This window comes from Chiroxiphia lanceolata, chromosome 2 (genome assembly GCF_009829145.1).
Source record: "Chiroxiphia lanceolata isolate bChiLan1 chromosome 2, bChiLan1.pri, whole genome shotgun sequence".
NCBI lineage: Eukaryota > Metazoa > Chordata > Aves > Passeriformes > Pipridae > Chiroxiphia > Chiroxiphia lanceolata.
Window position 1 is genome coordinate 61,069,195 of NC_045638.1, and position 7,432 is coordinate 61,076,626.

Sequence of the window (7,432 nt, forward strand, 5' to 3'; positions counted from 1 at the left end):
TTTTTTTTTTTAATGGGTATTGTGTGATAGTTTCTGAGTATGTGCATTGTAACAATGTCTTGTTTTCATAATTTCAGAAATTCAGAGCTCTGACTAAGAAAGCAGTTCGTGTGGTTCATTTTGTGCTTTTACATATGCAACTGTGTCTGTGCCCTCTGAAATCAAAATCAGCACATATACAACTGATTGTTTTTGTTTTAATAAAAAAAATATTTCAAAGAATCTCAGTTGTTCTATAGAGGCATTTAAAGTTGCTTGCGACAAAGTGCTTGGTGACGTCTGTGATGCAACAGTAAGCCAGGGCACCAAATGTTTGAAATAGAATCATTGTACTCAACTTGGACTCTGTATGCTTAGGTAGGAACAACACAAAGATGTGAATCTGAATGCCAACAAGTACAAAAGGGGGGCTTTATTTCCCTGCACAGAAATATGGTGGTTAGGGTAACACTTCTCTGCCAAGTTGAGATGTTACTCAAGATATTGAAGGTATCAGATGAACTGATGATATGTTTTGAATCCTGGTGCTGCCACTTACCAGGTATCAGTATCTGTTTCTTGTAAACCTGTGAAATAAATTTGAAAGTCATGGAGGTGTTGGTGCACTAATCAGATCAGGCAGTACAGGCAGGGCTGCTGTGTGAATAATCTGTAACAGCACAAATAAGGGTTTGGCTGAGAAAGGAAGAAGAAAATACTGCATAAAATATTTTTTCCCTCTTTGTGTGTCATGGAAGGTGAGCAGCTCTCCACTTATTATCAAGAAATGCCATCAGTGTGGGCCTTGAGGCTCCTCAGCTCATCACTGCTTAGGGAGGGAGTTGATGTTAGCATGTAAGTGACTTATTCTGGTGAATTGACAGTGGTACTCAAATCCTTCCTTCAATGTCTTTAATGTTTCAATGCCTTTAAGCTGAAGAAAGGTAGATTGAGATTAGATATTAGGAAGAAATTCTTCATTGTGAGGGTAGTGAGACACTGGAACAGGTTGCCCGGGTAAGTTGTAGATGCCCTATCTGTAGAAATGTTCAGGGCCAGGTCAGATGGGGCTCTGAGCAACCTGGTCTAGTGGAAGGTGTCCTGCCATGGCAAGGGGGTTGGAACTAGAAAATCTTTCAGGTCCTTTCCAGCTCAAACCATTCTGTGATTCTATGATTCTGTGATGCTTGGGAACAGTTTTCTCCCCTTTGGAAACCTCGGTCAGCCTGGAATGGAGGCTTCCACTTGAGGTGGGGATGCTGTGACTGCCCACCATGTTCATTTACAGTGTGATCCAGACCCTGTATGACTCGGCACCAGGTTCTGGATGGATGTCACTGAGGTGGGAAGATTGTGACAGTAGCCATCTCTTCAGGTTACCACTCGGTGTCACCGCAGAGAAGATAAACCACAACTGGGTTGGACGTCAGTAGCTCAGCACCAGAATGAAAGCAGAAACATCCCTGAACTTTCAAAACCTTAAAATATGTTGTGTAGAGGGGCTGGGTCAGGATGTTTTGGTGCTGACAAGGCTGAGCTTGTCCTTTGATTTTTGTCCTGTGCTAATATTTCTCAGGCAGTAGGTCCCAGGCTGCAGCTGGGACTCCCAGCGGGTCTGTTAGGGCAGGCCTGGCAGCCAGGGCTGATCCCACTGCCCTGGCCAGGATCAGGGCAGCCCTGGGGCACCAGGGCAGCCTCAGTCCCAGGTGTTGGGCACCTCCGCAGGCAACAGGCTGAGGCTGGGCTGTGACATTGGGCCCATCAGTGGGCCAGGTTCCGTGGGGCTCATGGCTGGGCGGGGCAGGGCTGTGGGGAGCTGGAGACTGGCCCTGCTGTGCCATCGCTGGTTAGGGGCTGATGGCCCTGAGGGCTGACATGGGGTCCTGGGCAGGGCGGTAGGAGCCCCAGCAGGTGGGCAGTGAGGCACATGAGTGCTCCTGGGGCACTGGCAGCTGGCAGTTCTTATGTTAATGTTATAAGAGGTTTTGCAGAGTTGTAGAATGACCATTATCCTTTTAAAAAACAGAAAAAAATAAAGGCAAAAAGTGACTTTATTTCAGCTCTTGGACTATTGATTTGGCATCCCCCCTGGACATTTAGGGGGCTATAAACAATATTGAACATAAATAGTGCCTGCCACAGAGCCTGGAGGAGAGGACATCTGTCTGCGTGGTGACATAGGGAACTGCAGTACAGGGGCTTAGATGCAATTTCGCTGATGAGTGGTTTTCACACTACCTAACTCAGGTCACCTAAGGTGGGAAACTTGGCTCTGATCCATGCAATGATGGCATGTGGGGAGAGAGGGATCTTCTGCAAAGGAGCACTTCCAAGAAGAGAGAGTAATACATCTTTTCACTTCTTCCCTTAGACCTGTCCTTTCAGGCCTTTGTTGAAGGTGGTTCAGTAGAGCTGGCTATTAAAACTAAAGCTTGTTCTTGAGCTGGCCATGGCACACAGCCCTGGGCAGATTTCATTAGATATCCCTGTTGCATGCTTTCCTGTCGCTGGTGCTACCTCTGCTTTATTTGGGGGGTGTTTTCTCCTCTTCTTCCTCCTTGGATGTGGAGAAGACCTCATCCCCATGCTTCCCAGCAAGGACTCTTACTGGTTTGGTGGCTCTACACCATTTCTTGAGAAGGTGTTTACCTGCACTGACATAAGTTTCTCTCTGACCCTTTTCACCCAGACTTTCCTAACACCCGCTGACCTTGTTCTCCCCGGTCTATTCAAAGTGCAGTGACATATTCATCCTCTTTTGCATTTTGCAGTCCTCCTTGGTCTCACTAATTTTTTAACAAGTTAGGTACAAGCTCTCAATTCTTTGATCCATGACTTTCACATCCTTCCCTCTCAGCAACCTAAGCCTCCTTGCTTTGCTGCCTAGACAACGTCAACGTCCTTTATCCTTCTGTTCCCTTGTTACATGCTCTTCCATTTATTCCACTTTTCTCTGGGATGTCCTTCCCTGGACTCCTCCAGATTTCTCACTAATTTATCTGTGAATATTCTGATAAATTGCTAACTGGATACAGTTAACTTTTTGCCTTCAGTAGGAGATTGGTATTTATATGCATCGAGTATTCAATTAGCTGGCACATCAATGCATAAAGCTGGCACATATAAACTCTCTTATTATTCATTCCCGTATGTTACTCCCTCACTCCCTGTTACAATCTCTTGTTATATCTTGTCTTAAACAGAGATAGTATGTTCCTCAGGCAAAATACCTGTCTTTAAGTTTGGGGTAGCACAGCACCTAGCATAATGGGTTGATACCTTCTTCCTCTTTCCCTGGTACTTCTGAGCAACAAACAATAAGGAGCAACAAGAGCTGACTAGGGATTATTGCATGCATCTGTGTTTTTGTCTGAATTTTCATGCATGCTGTGATGTGTGCTGCATATAAATTGGCTTTGAAAAGTAGACAAACAATATGCTTCCAGACAACAGTGTAAACATTCTGTTGGAAACTGTTTCAGTAGCTATACGCACATAATGTAGCTACAATGCATCCCTAAATTTGTACCATGTGGGGTAGGATCACTTTTTCTCCTGTAAATATTTGATTTCTTTCCTTTCTTTCTTTGTGTTTTTGTGATGCTCAACAGTTGCTCCCTGAAAGCCACAGGCCAATGGCACAAGTGTGTGCCATGTGCAGTCTGCAGCCACAACCTGTTTTATACTGCCAAAAACCTTGAGATTTAGCAGAAATTGGAGTTCTCTTAATAGGACAAAATAATAGAACAAGAGCTTTGTTGGTGAGTTGGGTTTGGAGAGATGAGAATTAAGGAATTGCAACATTGTGGTTTGCAAAAGTAAGTATGTGTGAGGGTGAATATGTGTGTCTTCCCCTCTGCTTCTGGGTTGCTGCCAGCTTGCAAGCTGTTAGCTATGTATGGGGAACCAAAGGAAATGAGGGAAGATGCACGGGCAACTGTTCTTTCAGGTCTTCAGGGAATGGCTCCTGCCACTGGCCTACATTCTCCAGGCCAGTTTGGCTGTACTTGGCCGTACTTGGCCATGGGCCACATGTGAAGGCAAATCTGGCTTTAAACCGCTGCCCTTCATCAGCAATGAGGGTGGAAAATGGTGGTCGAGTTCCCAGCTCAGCAGCTCCCAAACTTCTTTAACTTCTGCCTGCTTTGTATGATTCCTGTGGAGTAAATGGACACAGCCATATCTCACATACATCTTTCTGCCTTTGGTACATGAATCATGCTGGAGAGAGAAGGAGGTGGACAATACTGCTATGCAGCTGGTGGATCCACCAATGGCAGGAAGTGTCACTGAAAGAAGATGTGAGAGAGCCCTGCTTTTGGCCACAGCTGTCCAGAAGAGGGGCAGAATCCTAGATACAGGTCCTAGGAGGTCTTTATCTTTGTCCACCCCTCTGCTTGAAGGCAGGAACATGTATTTCTAAGCTGCCTCTGACAGCTGTTTGTGTAATCTGTTCTTTAAAATCTCTAATGATGGAGATTTCATAGTCTCCCTAGTCACCTCTTTTGGCACTTAACTACCCTCACAACTAGGAAATTTTTCATAAATCTTCTCTGCTGAAAATTAAGTGGATTTGAGAAGATAAGCATGACTATGTTGCTGAGACCAAAGGCTCAGCTGACCCTGCATCCTCTACATAGCAGTGGCCAATAGCAGAGGCTTCATAGAAATGTATAGGAGCAGGACAAGGATGCAGTGATAATCCTGCTACTGGACTTCTGTGGCTTGATTTTTGGGAATGTTTTATTGGTCTGTCTACAACAGGTTCAAAGCACAGTTAACTCTCATCTGTCTAAGAACCATTTATGTAGTGGAAAATGCATTTCATGTAGCTACAATGGCTCTTTTCTAGATAATGAAAGTCTCAATTTCCACCCCTTCCTTCTAGGTCAAGTTTTATAAACCTTATAAAATTTGTGTTGATCTCTCCTTTCAGTTGACCTATGACTCTTTTCCTCATCATTGAGGAGGATGGACTGGTTACCTCTAAATCTCATGTGTAACACTTTGAATTGGCACCACCTTTTCTATTGTTGATGAGTTTAGGCTCCATCTGGTTTGAAAGGAAGCACTAAGGTGCCATAAAGAGAAGAAACAAGAAGAGGGCTAATACCCTAGCCCAAACAACCTCCCTGAACACAGAGAGTCCCCCGGCCTGCCTCCTGCATCTGATGTTCATGAATGGTGTGTATGAGATACACAGAAGCTACCTAACATATAGAAACCAGCCTTAGGACTTCCTCCTCAGAGAAGCACAGAAGAACTGGGCAGTTATTACCCCTTAGGACCGAGGGATATTGCATTCCTTCCTGTATGGTAATACAGTTTTCAGAGGAGGAATGGAGAATTTGCACCCATTCCTGCTGGTACTGTAATGAGAGTTGAGGGATATATGGCTTTGTATGGGGTTTGGCTCTGACTCCTAGTGTTGCAGTGCCAACTTACTGGGAGATTTCAGTCTTTGGCATTTCGTTCTGGCTGCCTCAGTGTGTTGGTTGTTCTACATCCTCTTAGAAGCTCAGGTCTCTCACAGTATTGCATGGGGAACTGAGGATGTGTCTGTGCCCTGCAGTGCAACTCCTTACAGTGACACTTGAGTCATTAAGCTGCGATGATGTAAAGCTGCCAGTGTCTCTTGGACCAAGGACAGAACCCTCTTTGCTGTCTTTCATTTGGCAGTATAGACAGCTTCTTGAAGTTGAAAACCAGGATAGCTGTTTTAGCAGATGCTAACATGAACACTTGGCTAGCAGGCTATGCTGGTGTGGCTAACTGGCTTCCAGAGTGCGAGCACTCCACTACAGAAATAACTTAGATTGTTTAGAAATACCTGGCGAGCAATGTGGCATGGGTACATCGACAGGCAATGTCCTCAGTGCCAGACATTCTGCAACTGGGCGTGGGAATGCCTTTTGTGCCTTTACCTAGTGAGCCATAGCTTTGTTAACCTACTGGGTTCTTGGCTAATTTTACATGCATCTGTGTGACTCAATTAATTAGCTCCTGATCTGTAATCAGGGTGGGCCAAAGAATACTCTAGAAAAATTGAGTGGACAGAGTGGACTTGATGATCTCAGAGGTCTTTTCCAACCTGGCTGATTCTGTGATTCTATGATTCTATGACTGAGGTGATGGAAGATTGCTGCCATTGCCTGTGTGATGGAAGATCATTGTTAGAAAGATTGACAAAAAGAGCTCAGGTTCTTGATGCTTATGTGGGAAGCACATGCACAAACTGCTTGAATCATTAGCATCTGTATTATGAACAGACCCTAGAGCATTAACCTGTTCAGTTACTTACCTATGCTGGAAATACTGTTTATGTTGGCAAAGCTGAGGTACAAATCCTTCTTATGCATAATGCAGGACATTTAATACATTTGACAGGAATGCAATTTAAAACATTTTGAATGGAAACATTCTCTGCTAAACTGTTTTATTGTGATGAAAAATACCCCCAAGTAACAGTGACGTTAAAAATGCTGGGTCTTTGGAACTCAGGAAAGTTTGGAGTGATAAAATGCACCTTTATTTAACATTTGCTGAATCTACATTTTGGTGTGTTTTAAAGCAGGAAGAGATTAGTTTGGCCTTTTTAATGGGAATAGTAATAGTTAGCTCTTCGTAGAGTGGCTTTTATCTGTAGGCCAAAATCTTTCACTAGCAGTTATTTAACATGGAGAACCCAATGTGAAGAAGGGGAAGATATAATAATACTCATATTAATGCAAAATTCCATGACTTTATAAATGGGGAAGAAGAAAAATTCAGCTGGAAGTTGTGAAAGATCTCTTTATCTGCAAAGCATTCCTTTTATAGATTCTCTCCCCTCGAGAAATCTGCAGCTTTGTAGAAGGGGGGACAGTCATGATTCTGTAGGTCAAATGAAGCGTGTGCACCTGGGCTTTTGTCTGCTGATTACTGAGGTCTTTTCCTTTCGACCAATCTGACTCCCTACAAAACTTTGGGATGCAGTCTATGCAGCTTCTCTCTATGCCCTGCCATGCAGTACAGGAACCAGGATGGGGAATGGTACTGTTTCTGGCATCACCAGCTCCTGCAGGGATTTCTTAGTGCAAGTCTTTGGGAACTGGATTATGTTTTGGAAGCGATTCTTTGATGTCTTCTTATTGAGGGCCCGGGGGCTTTAACTGTGTGTCTGTTCTCTGCTGGAGATGGGAAGTATTTTCTCTTTTCCCTAGCTCAGAATAATTCCTGCTTTTCCCTTTGTATTGGCAATCAGAGAAGTGACCCAGAGAGATTCAGATGTGCATCTGCAGGCACAGAATCAGGCTCAAGAAGGATGGCAATTTTTTTTCTTATTCTGATCTTCTGGAGTGATGTCCAGAATCTTGGGTGATGGACATTGCATAAGAGCCTCAAGATGAATGAGCTTCAAAGAATAATCTCTTGATTTTTAGTTTTATCCAGTGTTAACTCTTCATGTTTCCAA